Source organism: Hibiscus syriacus, unplaced genomic scaffold (genome assembly GCF_006381635.1).
Source record: "Hibiscus syriacus cultivar Baekdansim isolate YM2019G1 unplaced genomic scaffold, ASM638163v2 tig00116960_pilon, whole genome shotgun sequence".
Classification (NCBI taxonomy): Eukaryota; Viridiplantae; Streptophyta; class Magnoliopsida; order Malvales; family Malvaceae; genus Hibiscus; species Hibiscus syriacus.
The window spans coordinates 1,170,045-1,188,713 of NW_024063486.1; the positions used below are offsets into that span (position 1 = coordinate 1,170,045).

General features: G+C 35.0%; 1 pseudogene; it reads left to right on the forward strand.

Annotated features, from left to right (window-relative positions):
• The first annotated feature begins 1,021 nt into the window (after window positions 1–1,021).
• Window positions 1,022–17,917, forward strand: LOC120189892 (annotated as a pseudogene).
• Window positions 17,918–18,669: the final 752 nt, after the last annotated feature.

Below are 18,669 nucleotides of genomic sequence, written 5' to 3' on the forward strand. Positions count from 1 at the left end.
CAATTAACACAATCAAAATGTCATGGCAATTTCAACAGTAGGACAACAAGACAATAACTGAATTTCAACCCTCAGAATAATTGGCTTCAACATGCTAGACATATCAAGAATTCAAGTACTTTTCCCTAGGTCAAGATTCTTTATGGTTGTGTGTGTGCGTGATTGTATCTAATCTATACTTAACAAATTTAGGCAATTTCTAATTGAGTTCCCTAGTTTCGCCACAACATTTTTTTTCTTTCACTTTTTCACTTTTTTACGCTGCTACGAAGGGAGTCAGCTCATCACACCTACCATCCCACACTCTAGGTGAAAGGGAGCATACCTTCCACCCCCAAGCTAGTCAGGCAGAGTCATCCCGTGACTACTTTCATTCACTCGTATACGCGTGGCTACCATTTATTAAAGAGAGTTCCAGACAATGCCACGACAAAGAGGAGTGTCCCTCTACAGCTATGCCGAAGCATTTATTCATGATTAAACAAAATTCAGAGATAAGGGAGTTTTTTTTAATTGATTTATCATTTAGGCATAATACCATATTTTAATGCCAAGGCTTCTTTCATAAAAACTTCCTAAGTTCTTTAAGTACAGAAAACATACAAATCGTGTAAGAATAATTCACAAAGCATCAAGCCCTAGAGTCAGTTATATCATTCTCAATAGTCATTTACATTCAATTTCTAGCCTAAAAAGTTCATCTTCATTAGGTATCATCAAAACATTTCATCTAACTGTCCTATCATTTACTGATGCCATAGCATAACATTATGTTAATATTATCATGCACATGTTCTACAAAGAACACTACCTCCCCCAAAATTGAGAGAAGCATTGTCCTCAATGCTATAAAAACTAAGTTAAAACTAGACTATATGCTATGTGATACGATGCAATGCAATGCAATGCAATGCAAGGTACCTTGTCTTCCTAAGATGGTGGTGGAGTCACGCTGGCAGTGCTAGTAGTATTGTGTCTGGTGCACTTCCTCAGTGATGTGGGGCTTTTATCAGGATCAGAAATGGGTTCAGCAGGTGGTGTGCTAGGGCCTTCAGTGTTCTTAGATGTTAAGGTCTCCATACGCCCAACAGATGACTTTAGACGTCATCTAGTCCATGCTGAATGGGTTAGCATCCTCTGACTTGGGTGTACTGTCTTGCTGAGTGATATTTGCAAATGTCGTGGCATCCTAAAATGATGGCAAGATCTTATCCAGGATGACCAGAAGATTATAAGCCCAATGTGGGAGCATCTCCTTGTGAACAGGTGCAACGACTGCGTCTTGTTATAGCCTCAATTGCATCTAGTTTTGTCGTGGCATATTGGTTTGCAGCAGCCTATGAAGTTGCCTCGTGAGATTTCATCATATTCATCCTTCAGAACACCCTTCATCCTAAAAATAACTAATAACAAAGAAAAACAAACAAACAAACACTCACGACAAAATTAAACTTCTAAAACATAAATTAAAAAGGGTTCAAGGGATGCAAACTCCAAAACACCATGAATTGTCTGGCATTTTTGTCGCGTTCGATTGGAGCACCAGTATAGACCAAAATGCTCCACATATATAACAGCGCCATCTTCAGTGTAAGTCGTTAGAACCCGATTTGTAGGACCTTTGCAGTAGTCCTCTCTTTTCTCTCCCCGTTGTAGTGGCATCTTTTAATTGCTTGGGTAGCAAAGTCGTTCAAGAAGTAGGGGTCATTATCATGCATCAATCTGTTCTTGCCCAGGCTATTCAAGTACGGAAGCAAAACACCACTAACGAGAAAATTGACAATGTCAGCGTACCACGACAATGCCGTGGCAAATAATAATTTCTCATCAGGGAATTGTTTCTCCATTTTATTCCTTAGTGTTTTAACAATTTCTAACCTAGAAAAATGGGCAACTAATTGGGGTTGAGTAAATTCAATGAAATCCACAGGTTCAAATTTCGTACCTGGTCTAGCTATGAGTAAGCTAGATTGACCCGCCTCTTTTGAAATATCCTTAAGCTCATCTTTATCTTCTTCATCGAGCTTCAAGTACTCACAAGTGCCTACAAAATTGTTGTGGCATAATTCTGCAGCTTCCCTTTGGTCATCAACTTCTGCTAGTGGGGGTTTTTCTTTTGTCGTGGCATTATTTTACTTGCCATCATCGGGTTTACTCATTGAACATCCAGCTTTGTTCTCCAGCGAATGTAAGTCCTCTTGCAATTGAGACTCTTCATGCACAATCTCATAGCTAGGTTCTTCGAGTGTTTCCCCCAAACTTAGCATCTTTGTAGATATAGGTGCCACTCCCTGAGGTGAATGTACTAAATTTCTCACTGCCTTTAGCCTTAGTGACTTCAGTATCACTAGACAATATGTCTGGTTGGTATTCTTGTAATGCCGTGGCAATTTGATCCACTTGCATTTCCAAAGCTCTCAAAGACAAACTATGACTTTGCAACCATGCCCCTTGACTTTGTAATAATTCTTCTTGACTCTTAATAGATGCATCGTGATCTTGTAATAGAGCCTTTGTAGTTGCCATAAAATCTTGCATAGTGGCCTCTAGAGAACTTGTATTAAGTGAAGATGTTGTCCCTTGATTATGCCATGGCATATTCATTTGAAAGGCTGGGGGCTCATCTATATACTGCTGCTGAGCGAGATGACTGACATTACAAGCTCCTTGACTTTCCCATGAGAAATTGGGATGCTGACTCCATCCATTGAAGCTTCCCACATAGTTGATGGACTTTTGATTGTTCGGGCATTCACATTCATGGTGATTGCCTTGGCATAACAGACATGCCAAGCTATCAACCTTCACTTCTTTCACCTCCTTAGAATTTTGCAAATTCTTCAACATATTGGTGATGGTAGAGAGTTGGGCCGACACTGAATCTTAAGCTTCCAACTTGAATATCCCATATGCCTTCCTTATAGTTTCAAACCTTGAAGAGGGAAATTGGTAATCATGGTTAGCAATTCGATCAAGAATGCCAAAAGCCTCTTCAGATGATTTGTCAAGAAAAGTTCCATTTGTCCAGGCATCTAGCATCATCCTCGTGGGTGCATTGGCTCCATTGTAGAACATCACGACTTGAGTCCAGTCGTGGAATCCATGGTTGGTACATTTGTGAAGTAATTCTTTGTAGCGGTCCCAACACTCATGCATTGACTCGTCATCAGCTTGGTGAAAAGATGCTATGAAATTCCTAAGAAGGTTGTTCATATTCGGTGGATTATGCCGTAGCAAAAATATTTTGCACAATTCAGCCCAAGACCGTATCGAGCCAGAAGGTAATCCATTAAACCATGCCCTGGCATAATCTTTCAAAGAATATGGAAATAACTTCAATTTCAGCACATCTTCATGCACACCTTCTTGTCGAAAGGAGTCACAGACCTCCAAAAATTCTCAAACATGTTGCCTTGCATCCTCATGAGGAGCACCACCAAACTTTCCAATCAAGTCCAACATGTCAAACATAACCAGTTTGAGCTCGAATTGGGTTGCCTGAATCTTGGGAGCTATAATAGCAGGTTTTAGGTCATCCAAGGTGGGAGCTAAGTAATCTCTAATAGTTTGTGGTCGAGCAGCATTCCTAGCATTTGGAATTGTCGTGGCATTTAGAACTGCAGGATCATTCACTTGATTTTGAACAACATGAGCCTTAGATTCTATATGAAATAATGGTTCTTTAGGTATTTTACGTGTCATGCGACAACGTAACACCTGAAAAAGGTAAACACAAAAACAAGTAACTATGTACAAAGAAAATAAATAAAACGGTGCAACAACTAAACTCAACATCATCAATTGCCAATCCCCGGCAACGGCGCCAAAAACTTGTTCGCGTGTTGTGAGTACTATAAAATATACGCAAATAATGTGCAAGTATACAAAATCGCTCAAGTAATAAAATGATGAGTGAGTATCGTCTCCACATGGATTGGAAGGATATTGAGTAAAGTTTATGCACTATTCTATCTAAGTATGCTGGTGAATGTGGATTCATGGTGTGATGGTGTAGCAAATGGAAATACAATGGCAAGAATAGATGTTTAGTGTTGAAAATGATGAAATGTCAAGACAATGAAAAATGGTAAAAACAGTAAATAAAAGATAAATAAAATGAAAAGAAGATAATCCTCACATGACAAGCTTTCAATGGAATGAATGGTAGGGATTGATCTAAGAATGCTAAACTGATCTCTCAGGAAGATTTAAGCTATCTGGTCTTTACTCACTCGACAGGACTTTCCTAAAATGTTCTCACAGGAACCTAACAGAATAGGATGCCAAGGCATATGCTCTCACTCAACGATGTTGGACAGCCTACCCTATTGATAAAGACACCTTTTTAGTCGTTAAAATCCTATCCTAGTCTCTTCCGAGATCTAAGGGATTAGGTTATAATATTCCTAGGCCGGTTCAAAGAACCTTGAAAATACTATAACCCATTGCTTATGAGGATCTTGTCTTGCGTTTCTTCCGAATACTTACAAGTATTTTTAGCTTATGATTTTTCCGAAAACCTAACCTTCATCTAAGAAATGGACATTTCCATGCCTCTTACAAGCCTAGATGGTGAAGCATTCATAAGCAAAGAAAATAAAGAACCAAAATAAACTTAAATATACCATTAAAATAAAGTTAAAACATCCATTATACCAACCACCACCAAATAAGTTAGTTCATGGTGGGGTTCGAAATATCCATAGAAAAATCCATAAAATATTCGTTCCAACAACCCACAAATAAAATAAATAAAATAACAACAAAGGGAAGTGAGAAAGAGCCTTCGATGCGCACCACCGGAGGTCTCCTCGACCACCACGAACCGCCTTAGCTCGCTAGCTCCTCTCGGCGCCTAGCTCGCCACTCCTTGAAGCTTTATCAATGGAGGAAAACCCAAGGAAGAAGAAAGAATAAGGAAAAATAAAAATCTGATTTTTCTGCTACAATATACGTCTCATTTCTTCCCCCACACTCTCTCTCTTGTGAGGTGTAATATATAAAAAATATCTAGGGGTAATGATGAGGTTGTTGGGATATTTTTGGGTATAAATACCCCTCATACCCCTAGAATCACATATTGTGCATGAACCTTATCCTCCAGGTGTCAGTGGTCCCCTAGCAGGCTGTTACAGCCATCATTTCACGTACAAAGCCAGCTGTCTACGTACAGTTATATATTTTTGTCGTTTTCTGCGCCAGAAATGCCGAGGCATTTCAATCTGCTTCAGCAACGTGTGATGCCACGACATTACTTCCCAGCTCGCCTATTTTGCTTGTTATTTCTTGCACATACTAAAAACCACACCTTCCTCTTCATATAGCACCTTAATAAAATAAAATAACACAACCACAAAAAATACAATTATATGCAGCTACATACATCTAAAATGACCTATATGTACCCTTAAACAAACAATAACTTAAGTTGAAAAGGCCTTAAAAATAGTCTTTTTACGGAGTTATCAACTTGTCCCGACCTAGAATCTTCTCATCATTGTGGCATGGCTTGAGTAAACTAACATGGAACACAAGATAAACTCGGATGGTCGGTGGCAAGCCTAATCTATAGGCCATGGTACCTATACGCTTCACAACTCTGGATAGTCATTCATATATTTGCACAAGTCCTTTATGCACATTCGGGTTGCGCATGATCCTAGTCAACTTGACAAGGACTATATAACCAACCTGAAGATTCACGTCCCTATGCCTTCGATCTGCTCACTTTTTGGACCATTTTCCCATCATGTGTAAACAAGCTCGGGTTAAGTCATGGTGCTCTTACCATTATTTGGAAAACTTGTGTGTTGTTGGATTAGGCCCCTCATACTTAGCAATAATCGTGTTGGGTATCAATGGTTACAATCTCGAATAGGCTTTGGTTCGTGGCCTCGTTTCACTACAAATTATAAGAAAAATGTGCCATTTATAACATCTTTAGCCAGTTACGTTGTGGGGCACTCACATAGTTCCTCAAGTAGATATTTAAGAGTGCATTCACTCGTTTGGTTTACCTATCGATTTGTGAATGACAACTAGTTAAGAATTTCAAGTTCGATCCTATTAACTTTAACAACTTGGTACAAAATCTCCATGTGAATCGTGTATCCCAATCACTGATAATCGTCTTTAAACCCCCAATACCTTATCATGTGATTGAGAAAAAGACGAGCCACCTATTCGGTTGGACACACATTAGGTGCTGGAATGAATTTCCCATACTCGAAAAACCTGTCAACCACAACCATGATGCTAGATAATCCACCAGTGTCTGGCAAATCAACAACAAAATCCATGGAAACACTTTGTATTGGTCGTTTCAAAATAGCAGCTGTTACAGTACTCATGTTGGCTTTTTCATCTTTATCCTGTCATGTTGGCACAGAAGACTAGCCTTCACATAAGCCTCAACATCATTGCCCATGTGCGACCAATAGTAGTGCTTAGCTAACAACGTCAATGTTTGGTTCATTCCTAGATTTCCCTCCCATTGAGAGTCACGACACTCTCATGAGCGGCTTGTATAATTATTCATATTGAGGTACATAGAGGCGGTGTCCTCGACCATACAACAAGTCCTCCTCGATCCAAAACCTTTTGGTTTTCCCCTTTTTGGCATAATCAATCAACATTTTGTTTATTGGGTCATGTGACAACCCTCCTTGATGTGCTCAAAAAATGTTCCCTCAAGCAGGCTAACGAACTCCATGGTATACATTTGGCTTAAGGCATCGACAACATAATTCACATTCCCCGGCGTGTACTCCAAGGAAAAATCAAACTCTGCAAGAAATTCCTTCCAATGAGACTGCTTGGGAGATACCTTTTTCTAAGTTTAAAAGTAACTATCGATAACATTATCAATAAATATGATAAACCTTGAACAAAGCACATGATGTCATCAAATGCACAAACAATGCATTACTTCATCATCTCTTTTTCATAAACCAAATATCTCCTTTATGTATGTTAGGATCGAAAAGGATCAATTGAATAACCGAAAAAGATTGCAAGAGGGGTGAATTGGCAATAATTTATTTAGGGAGTAAGGAGAGTAAAAGATAGAGAAATTTGACACAATGATTTATAGTGGTTCGACTTATCAACCTCACTAATTTGTTCTTTCTTTTTCAAGGATCAAAAGATAACATTTTCACTCCCTATCTTTTGATTTGGCTAAGATAGAACCAATTCCGTTTTACAAAAGGTAAAAAGAAGTAAACAATAAAACCTCTCAAAGGTAGGGTATTTACAAATTTAGCTCACTAAAACACAAATATTTATAAGAGAGATAAAATAAGATTGGAAAACTATTCTCTTGTGTTTGTTTGCTTGGATTGGTGTTCTAACCCTTCTTCAAGTGTCTTGAACTTGTATTTATATGTTGGAATGTTGTTGTGTCTGTTTCTAACCGTTAGAAGCGTTTTGCAGCTGTTGGGGATCATTTTTCGTACAAAATAAAACTACCCAGTACAGAGGGTATCGGTACACCTAAAGAGAGTATCAGTACTATCTTTGTTATTTTTAAATAAACTAGTCGTTACTAGCCGTTGGGGTCTTATGGTATTGATACTATGACTATGGTATCGATACTACTATGTGAAATAGTATCGATACTCCTTTGGGTATCAGTACCATTTTTGCATTCTGGAATTTGAGCAATGATGGTAGTATCTGTAACATCCTAAAATCAGGGCTAATGACTAAAATGGAAATTTTGAAACTTTGAGGTCTGATTTTGAAAGATTAAAAAGTTCAGGGACTAAATTGGGAATATTTTGTGAAGGATTGTTCAGTAAATATTTATTGAAGTAAGGGTATAATATTCATTTCATAAGAAAGATTTTTATTATTCCATTATAAAGAAATTAACCACGTGGAATTAGGGAGGCAAAAATAAGTTTCCAGTGTTCTCTTTTTCTTCTTTTTCTTCTTCCTTCAGGCGTGGAAGCTAAGTGGAAAAGTTTAGTTCATTGTTAAAGGATTATTCATTAAATTTTAAGTTTATTTATGTTCTTTAGATGATACTTAAGCTTAAGGAAAGCTTAAGTTGTCTTAAAACTAAAAGATAAAAAAGTTAGGAAGGATTAAAGATAAGAACTTTCTAAGTGAAATATTGAGAAAGAGTTGGTAAATAAGTTTTGAAGTGAAATTTGACTTATCAAGGGTCTAATTAAGAAATTAGAAGCAATAGAAGTGAATTTGGAACATGTTGATTATTGGTATGATTCTTAAATTCAAGTATAATAGTTATATATGGGATGTTGTGATGAGTTAAAGTGAAATAAGTTAATTTGGGTATGTGTGGTTAAGTTTAAAGGCATGAAAGAAGAGTAAAATAAGGAATTTAGCTGGGTAATGGATGATTTTCGGGTTTAAGGAATGGATTCTGGGTTGGTAGTATCGGTACTGGTTGAATGAGTACCGATACCACAAGGCAAATTATGAGGATATTGTGCATGGGGTATCGATAGTTGTATGAACAATATCGATACTATAAGGAAGAAGTATCAATACCTATGTGGAGGGTATCGATACCAGGGAACATCGAAGCTAATTTTGGTATCGATACTGGGGTAGGGTATCGATACTCTAGCATATAAGTATCGGTACTGTGCTAGTAGTACTGATACTACTTAAGATGAGAATTGGAAATTAGTGCTTTATTTAGTTTGCTTCGATAAGAATCTTTGCAAGTGATTCAAATTACGATATTTATTGGATTGTGTATTCATGTAGATATCAATCGAGAGAAAAGTCTGGACAAGTTGACAAGTAATAGTTGTCAAGAAGAGATAAGGAAATGGTATTGACTAGTGAGGCCAGGTGAGTGCTAGTTATTATATATAAGAAATTTTATGGAAATAAGACTTGCGATGAGTCTATTTCCACTATTAGATTGTATGAGTCCATGAATGCAGTTGTTGTATTGATATGATTTCTTTGTGGATATGAACACATGCATATGTTTATAGGTTAAGTATGTGAATATTAGTCATGAGAATACATGTTTATATGATACATGTTAAGTATCCATGATATATGTGAAAACATGATAATATGATATAAGTGAAGTTATGTGATACTAGATTATGAAATTGTATGAAAAGGGTTATATGAGTATGTAAAATAAGTTATCAGATCATGAATCAAATAAAATAGTAAATGACTTATAGGATAACAACGGAAAGAATATGAGCTAAGTGATTATAAACAGGTAGATATATGTTTAGATGAAAATGTGATAACACGATATAAATTATATGAGTTAAGCTTAGAGGAAATTAGTATAATAGACTTATTGTATTAGAGGAAAAGTGAGAGAAGCTAACTAACATTGATCTTTCGGGTAATAGGAGAATATAAAATAAGTCATGTAATTATATGATCATAAGAGGTAAGCCATATGATAAGATAAGTGATACATAAGAATGTAATATAAGTTGTTTATCAGTGATGAATTATGCAAATATAAATCACAAAATAATGAATTATAAGACCATCACTACAATAAAATATACCTTTAATGACACACGAACGATGACACACGCTAATTTATGACTTGCAAAAAATATGTCAAAAAAAATGTCTTGTTTTTTAAAATTTGAACGATTTATGACTTATAATAATGTATGTCCTATTTAATAGTTATAATCCAAAAAATTTGCAAAAACACGAAGTACACTTTTAATTGTGTGTCATCTGTAAAGTCGTCTTTTAATTCCCCCCCATTATTTTCATCCTTTCCCGCTTCTTCCCCCCTCGATAATCAGTTCACGCCGCATGCTTCCCCCTTTTTCTCTTTTTCCTTTTTTCTCTTTGCATCAGTCCACTGGTTTCGCCATTCACCCCAACGCAGACAAAGGGAGTCAAAATTCAAGGGTTTCCACAGGTATTCCTCGTTCTCTATTCCACCATTCAATTTGGGTTTGTTCCAGTTTCGATTGGGTTTTTAGATTTTATGAATGGGTTTTTTTAGAATTCTTACATAGTACACATGAGTTTTAGAAAAGATATGGTTTGTTTTTTTATTTGTTTGATACCTTTGGCTGTTGTCTCATTTTAATTTTTGTTTTTGGGTTCTTTTTCACTTTTTCGATATTTACCCCTCCTTTTACAATATCCAAGGTATTTGAACATTGTATGAATTGCTTCCAAACTAACTTCCAATGCTAAATGCTGCGACCACTAAGATCTAAACTTGCAAATCCTATAAATGCATCTATTTTCATGTGAATTTCTACGAATGCAATTCACCCTTGCTAATTGTTGAAATAGTTTTTTTCTCTAATATGTTTGATTGTTTATAATGTTATGTTTAAAACTATTAATAAAATGGAAATAACATATTATTAAAGCAGGAGTGTAAACTTGTTCTTTGACGGACTAGTGTTGAAATTTGCACTTCTTGATGGAAGAATAAGGTGCATAGAAAAAGGGATTCACATTCTTGTTTATCATGCTGGTCAGTTATTGTTAGTAAAAAAGATTGACACCATAGTTCTCATTGTAGTGTTTAGTTTCAATGGCTATGCTTCCATTTTCTAAAATGTGTAGGTTTAAGATGATGAATTTGCACCAAGTTCTAAAAATTCATCCTTCTTTTATAGTTTAATTCTGAGTAATCGTATATTTTTTTGTTTATAATTGGGACTGATTATTGACAATTTAACGAGCATATGAGAGGGTTTACATGAAAACATATTGTGTATATTGTGACTGAAAGTGAAACTAAACTATCTTAAACCAAGTCATGCATTTTAGCTTAAAGAATATTTGTCTTAACATGTCGGGATCTTGCCCATTATATAGGTTGTTTACTATTGCTCAAACAGTTAGCGCAAATTACTACTTCTGTGTTTTCAATTATTTGCAAGGTTAGATTGCTCTGTTACTTTCAAATATGTAGCAAATTTTGTCTTATGTTGCTTGTTAAGATAACTTTTGTTTAACATGACCAACTGAAACTGTAATATACAGAATATATTACTACATGAATAGATCTCAGAATGGTGACCTTACTCTTAGGGAGTTGAAACGTGGAAACTTGATTAACGCGATGCTACATGCTGATGAGGAAGAGGACATTAATAAAGATTTGAGGTAAGGACTTGGCTTGGAATAAGTAATTGCTTTTGGATGCATGCTTAATACATTCTGTTTGATACTGATTATTTTCACTTTGCAATCTCTCTTCTTCTATACTATATATACATGTACTTTTTATATGAGCACTTTTACGTGATATACTGCAAGTTTTGGGAGCTGGATACAGATCATGATTTCTTGATTGACAAGGAGAATCTTATCAGATATGATAACCATGCGCTTACCTACCGGATTGTTGATAGGATATTTTCTCAGGTTTGTCCGTGTCAGATGCCATTTTTGTTCCTTGGTCTAAACTACATTATATATGCAGAAGAACATTTTCATTTAATTGAACTGTCTATTCCACTTTCATTTTCTATCACTTATTCTGTGTCATTGATTGACTTAATTTTATTCACAAGTATGGAACTTTCACTCATGTTATACTTCCATACCATTAGGTTCCAAGAAAGTTTACAGTAAGGTCGAAGGAAAGATGGGGTATGAAGATTTTGTATACTTCATCCTTAGAGATGAGGACAAGTCATCCGAGCCTAGTCTTGAGTACTGGTATGTTTTTGCTCTTTCTCTGTAGAATCAAGGGTATTATGTTTGAATTTTTTCATGGATTATTAATTTTGAAGTTTATTTTCTTAGTGATTGAAGTAAATATACCCTCTACTTATTGTATAAATTTACTTGTTTGAAAAGTCCCCCAAAATTTTTGAAATGACATTTTTTTGCACTCCTAAAATATTCTGAAAATATTGTCTGAAGCTACCATTTGGGAAATTAAACTTGCTCAAAGAAAAATTTAACTGATGTAAATGATTCATCAGAATTTTTATAAATATTCCATAACTTGCTGTTGCTGCTGTTCGAGGGTGAGAAAAATTAATGTGTTTTGAAAGGGTGGAGCTTCTGGATGAACACAATGAGATTGGAGTTCCAACAATTTACAATTTTTGGCTAGTTTTTCCAATGTGGTTTTTTTTCCTTTTCTAGGTTCAAGTATATAGATTTGGATGACAATGGGACTCTAACACGTAACGAAATGCAATTCTTTTATGAGGAACAATTGCATCGAATGGAATGCATGGGACAGGAGCCTGTGTTCTTTGAGGACATCTTATGCCAAATAATTGACATGATTAAACCAAAGGTTCTCTATTTTATTTTCTCTCTTTTTATTTTCTTGTTTATTTAATACAATGCCTATTGGAGTGTGCTCAAGGAGAATGGATTAGAAAACTAATTTTGTGCTAAGATCTACTTGTAATTTCAAACTTAGATTTCTGTTGGTGTAAAGGTAGGTTTCTGGAAAATGGAGTTTAATCTCTTCTCATGCTCCTCCTGAAATAGGTAATTAAAAGCTGATTCATAATAAGATCATTTAGTGTGATCTAATGAGCTAGTTATACAATGAACTGCTTTTACCATATCTTGGTTTGGGATTTTAGGTCTTGAGTGTTCACTGAATGCTCCTTAATATACACTGCAAATGAAAATAGAATGTTTTACATGTTCAGCTATGTCACATTTACAGGATGAGAACTATGTCACATTGCGTGATCTGAAAGGCTCTAAACTTTATGGAAGTGTTTTCAACATCCTTTTTATTCTTAACACAGTACTAGAAAAAACCCCTTTAATGACGCGCATTGCGCGTCATCTATGGTTGCGGATGACACACAAATGCCTGTCGTTGAAGCCACTGACATGAATATCAGATGACACGCAATTGTGCGTAATGAATTTATGGCGTGCATTTATGACGCTCATTGTGCGTCATTGAAGCCCCCGTCATAAATGAAGATGACACACATTTGTATGACATAAATTTATGACATGCATTTATGACTTACATTGCGTGTCATTGAAGCACACATCATTAGAAAAGATGACACACATTCGTGTGTTGTGATTGTATATTGTAAATTAAATATATATATTGTAGATTGACAAATAATCAAACTAAATCACATTTAATTCCTCATAATACTAAATATATATATCATATTATATATAAGAAATCCATTTGCATACAATATATTAACATTAAGTTATCAAAAATATTGTAATCATATGTCGATACAAAATATCACGGCATAATAAAGTTTTCCACATAAGATACTCATTCTTTACGAATATCAAACATGTCGATGTTGCGGGAGATGCAACTCCTCTAGCTTATTCTGCAATTTGAAGTTGCTTCTTTAGAGTCGAGAACTCTTGAAACAGGCTACGAATGAGCATTGGCTTTAACTGAACTAGTAGGAACATCAGATGCACCAGCTGTCCCGAACCCTTCCCAAAATTAGAGCTGATCACCTTTGGTTTCCACTCCTTATTTGAACCAACTGCTAATGACATATAGGAATTAATACTTTGCATATATTAATCAAGCATCAACAATCTTCAGGTGAGCACACAAAGTAGTCCAAACATTTGTAAAGAGCAAACATTTTCATTTATGGTTATCAAGTCATCACTCATCACTAAGTAATATGAAAAGAACGAAAAATCAAGTAAATTTGTGGTAAAGGTATCTTAAGCTTTAAAAGCTTTACTTTTCATTTCTCATAGTTACATTGTTATTTAAGGGGATACTTCAATTTACATATGGGTAATTCACCCATCATTCTCGGTTATAATGATGATTTTCATTCAAACTTGCAACAAACGTGCTACTGAATTCTATTTCGCTCAGAGGAAAATGTGATTAATATCCATTTACCAAAATTAGTTATAGATTCCAATGATTATAAGGAGTAACATAGTGGGTCTGAACTCTGAACATCTTTAATCAATCAAACAAAGGAGGGCATTCAACTAAACTTTCCTGGTCTAAGTGAATTTAGATAAATCTCATCTCTAACTAATAACGCACATATCTTGATATCTAGGTTAGATCGAGACAGCTTAAGCATCCATGTACAGTCCAGCAAAAAGCCAAAAATCAGCTCTTTTTTTGTGTATCAGAAGGATTATAGCACAAAATCCACAATGTTTCTCTGGATTTACCCAATTAAGCCATAAAACCAATAAAACACCATCTAAGTTTCATCAGCAATTACCAATATATAGAAAAGTTACAAAACAACATTGATTTGGAAACTGAAAAGTTAAATAATAATCCATTATACCTGCAGGTTTCTTTGATTTGGATCCAATAAATCTGTTATTTGCTCATTGTATATCTGCAAAAGAAAATTGAAAATGAAGTGATAAGGAACAAGAATAGTACAACGCTAAACAGTTCAATTATGTCAAAACTAAGAATCAAAATAATTCAATTAACTCTACCTCAAGAAAAGAACAACGAATTTGATACTTGAGATGTTTATCAGCATGCTTAATTCACAACTTCTAAACCGGAAATATAGTACAACTCAAATACCCACCTTGGCACATAGAACTCCAAAAACAATCCCTCTAAGGTGGGAAAGACGGACAATAATGCATAAAGTATGGAAACAGGAATTACTCAATCGCACTAATTTAGCAAATTAGATTACTACATTACATACCGATCAACTGGTAACCACATAAGTCACATATAAGTTAAATGTCCTCAGGAATAAATCATTAATAGTAATTTAACTTTGAAATAGGCTTGCGATGCTATATGCATGAAAAATAAAATACACAAAGGATATCATAAAGGCAAAAACAAGAAATTCATAAATCAGTTAAAAGCATAGTAGCAGCACCCCAAACAAAGGGAACTAATTAACAACATAGAAAATATTAGGAACAAAAAGGCATATTGACAGTGGAACTTACATTTTATTAAAGAATTTTTCCAATAATACTGAGAATTAAGCTTATTGATTACAAATAATAATGCATTAATGCTTACCTTTGGAACAGGCTAAGACCTTATTGGTTTGAGCAGTATGGACTTCAGTAATCACCCCTTGCTCACTATTGGCACAAGTTTTGTCTTCTCTTGAGGTCATTTTGCATGTGCCATCAACATTTACACAAGCTTCTAATCAAGAGGCAACACAAGTAGAGTTTTGATTAGATAAACAAAATTCTTCATCACAAACCTTCTCTGTTTCTACAAGTTGTTATGGATGGCACTGTTCGGATATAATCATAACTGATGAATCATTATCCTTAGTTCCTTCATTTCTAGGAGAAACATTAGTACCTTGGATCATGATAGAAGACTCTCCAATATATGTGGTATCAGAATCTTTTACTGCTATATTGCAAGATCTATCATTGTCTACCTTTTCAAGTAAGTTATTACTTTGGCAAGAATCTTGGACTACATTCTGAGACATCTCTATTTGACCCCCATATTAGAATCATCTCTTGCAATGGTGTGACGTTTCTAAAATTATCATCTATTGCACAAACAATATATTTGGGATCATACTGCAATCTAAAAGAATTACCAGAGTCTTTATTTGTCTCCAAATTTTCATTTTCATCAGCTGCATGGAAGTTGAGACACATATTTAGTCCATAATCAACTCCCTGGTGAAGTTAAAGTTTCAGCATTTTTGACAAACTGATTCTGACAATCCTTGAAGTTAACAACGTATGATAGTGGACATGGTTCCGAGCCACAAAAACTTATAAGCTTTTGAGCTTGAAAATTTTCCAAATTAATACATCTTCAACATACACAAGAACTCAGGAATGCATAAATGATAAAACCACAACCATCAATGCAAAAAATGTTAAACTTGTAAAGTCATAAATTGGAGAAACCATTGGACTATTATCACTCTTTTTTTTACCAAAGCAGGTGGAATGATATGAAAATGCAGTAGAAGGAAGTTTCAGAAAGGAACATGTATGTTTAAGAGTACATGTTCCTATGAAGCTGAGACTAGCAAAAATTTTCAGCCCTAATGTGCTTGTAATTGCAAACTACAATGAGAAACAAGTTTCATACCTAATAGTACAAGTTAGCATAATGCACAGTAGATCCATCTTCTATACATTCTATTTGAGAAAATTCAACATTCTTTTTCAGATAATCCACCATTAGGGGTTGTCTGAGAAATTCTTCGAGCTGAGGACTTCTCATAAATTCAATGGCTGAAGACGAAATTACTGGAAGAGCCATAAGTTGAAAGAGCGAGTTCGATCTCGCCCAGAATTTATCAACCAAATCAGCAGGCACAGTGGGAGGAAATTCAGCCAGTCTTTCATCACATACATTGTCAATCCAAGGGCAAGTCAATTTATCCACTATCTAGCTTTAAGCTAAACACCGAGGCCACATTCTCAACTGAATAACATAAAAATGATATCTAATTTAGCCTACAAATACCAGAATTTTCAAACTATCTGGCCAAAATTAAGCAATATTATATACATAACATGCCTTGCTGCTGTGTCCAAGAAGGTGGGGTCAAAAACAAGAGACGTGCTCCGCATGATTCACAGGCCAGAATGCCCATATCCACATTGACCCAACCTCTCATAGCAAAATTAACAACATCTACTACCTAAAAAGAATGGAAAGCATTATCATCTCTTTGAATTAAAAAAAAACCCAAAAAGCATAGGAAAGGGTAGGGTGAGAATATAGAGAAGATAGAATAGAAACCTTGGGCTTAGAAAACTAAGTCATGGATTTGAAAGTTGATAATCTCCTGAGAATATCTCCTCTATCCCATGGTATGCAAAGTGGAGATTCACTCGCACCTAAGCGATGATAATTCTCTTCCGCTGCTAAAGAATACATTGGATTTGGGTGTTTATTCGCTCCTAATAATTGTTCTTGTCTCCCCATTCACATTCCCGATGGTGATGGACTACCCATTAATTACGATTACAAATACATTTTATATACAAAAAAATAGCAATAGTAATGAGATTTAATTGAAATTTCAAGTTTCATCAAACAAATCAGTGGTTAAAACTTAAAAACAAATAGAAAAAAGAAAACTTGGAGAGGAAGAGCTTGTCCATTATGGAATGAAACTTCTTCTCTGGATCGTTGGCCATTTCTTCTTAATGGAACAATAATAATCTCTTGGCTTTACAAAAATTAAACAAACAAGGATTTTGTTCAACTTTTGCCGCTCCTACAACCACTGGGCTCTTCTAACCATTGCCTTTCTTACCCCCTGTATCAGTTCTCCTTAGATGATTTTGGGTGCTTTTGTTTGGATTTTAGAGGGTAGGGTTTGGGGAAGAAGCATTCTCCATCTGATCTCTCAATATCGTGTTTCTTGGTAACATGAATGCAAAGAGAAAAAGGGAAACATAGTTTTAGTGTGAACTGATGATCCAGGGGGAAGAAGCGGGAAATGATGAAAATTATGGGGGGAATTAAAAAATGACTTTTACAGATGACACACAATTAAAAGTGTACTCCGTGTTTTTGCAAATTTTTTGGATTATGACTATTATATATGACACACATTATTGTAAGTCATAAATCGTTCAGATTTTAAGAAACATGACATTTTTTTATGACACATATTTTTTGCAAGTCATAAATTAGCGTGTGTCATCGTTCGTGTGTCATTAAAGGTATATTTTCTTTGTAGTGACAAATTCATGGCCTTTGAGACTCGTGATCCATTCCTAATTCATCAGGTAAATGTGTTATGTTAGCTTCTTTAATATTACCATTACCAGAAATTGTAAATCATCATACTTCTATGCAAGTTTCGGATAATAACATTGTTTGTATTGAAACAAACAAGAGCGTGAGAACCCTACATGGACAGAGTGGGACCGATTTGCACATATAGAATATATTAGACTTTCAATGGAAGATGATGTCGAAGATGCCTCTAATGGAAGTGCAGATGTTTGGAATGAATCAGTTGAGGCTCACTTCTAAGTTGAATAAGGTAATCTTGTCCAATTCACATTGTGTTGTTTTATTCTGGCTTTTACCGAAACGAAAAAAGAAAAACCAATCGATGCATATGCAAAATTAAATGTAAGTACTTGTTAGCAAGACTGAAAATTGTGAATTCTTGTCGTGATAATGTATATAATTTATATGGGAAGTTTTACTAATTAAATGTGTAAAATTTATTTTTACATATGCTTCAAAGAATGCATATGTAAAATTGGTCATTTTAGTACTCTTTGATAGTTATATACTTCACTTTAAATAAGTATAAATTATATACTTATTTCATATTTTTACCTAGGTTGGCGACGGGAATGAAGAATACACGGATGATGACATTGATGATATTCGCAAAGAATGGGTATCTTATGTGGTAAACTTTATTATGCCGTGATATTTTGTATCGACATATGATTACAATATTTTTGATAACTTAATGTGAATATATTGTATGCAAATGGATTGCTTATATATAATATGATATATATATTTAGTATTATGAGGCATTAAATGATATTTAATTTGATTATTTGTCAATCTAAAATATATATATATATATAATTTATGACATACAATCACGACACACGAATGTGTGCCATCTTTTCTAATGATGTGTGCTTCAATGACACACAATATAAGTCATACATGCGTGTCATAAATTTATGACACACAAATGTGTGTCATCTTCATTTATGACAGGGGCTTCAATGATGCTCAATGCACGCCATAAATGA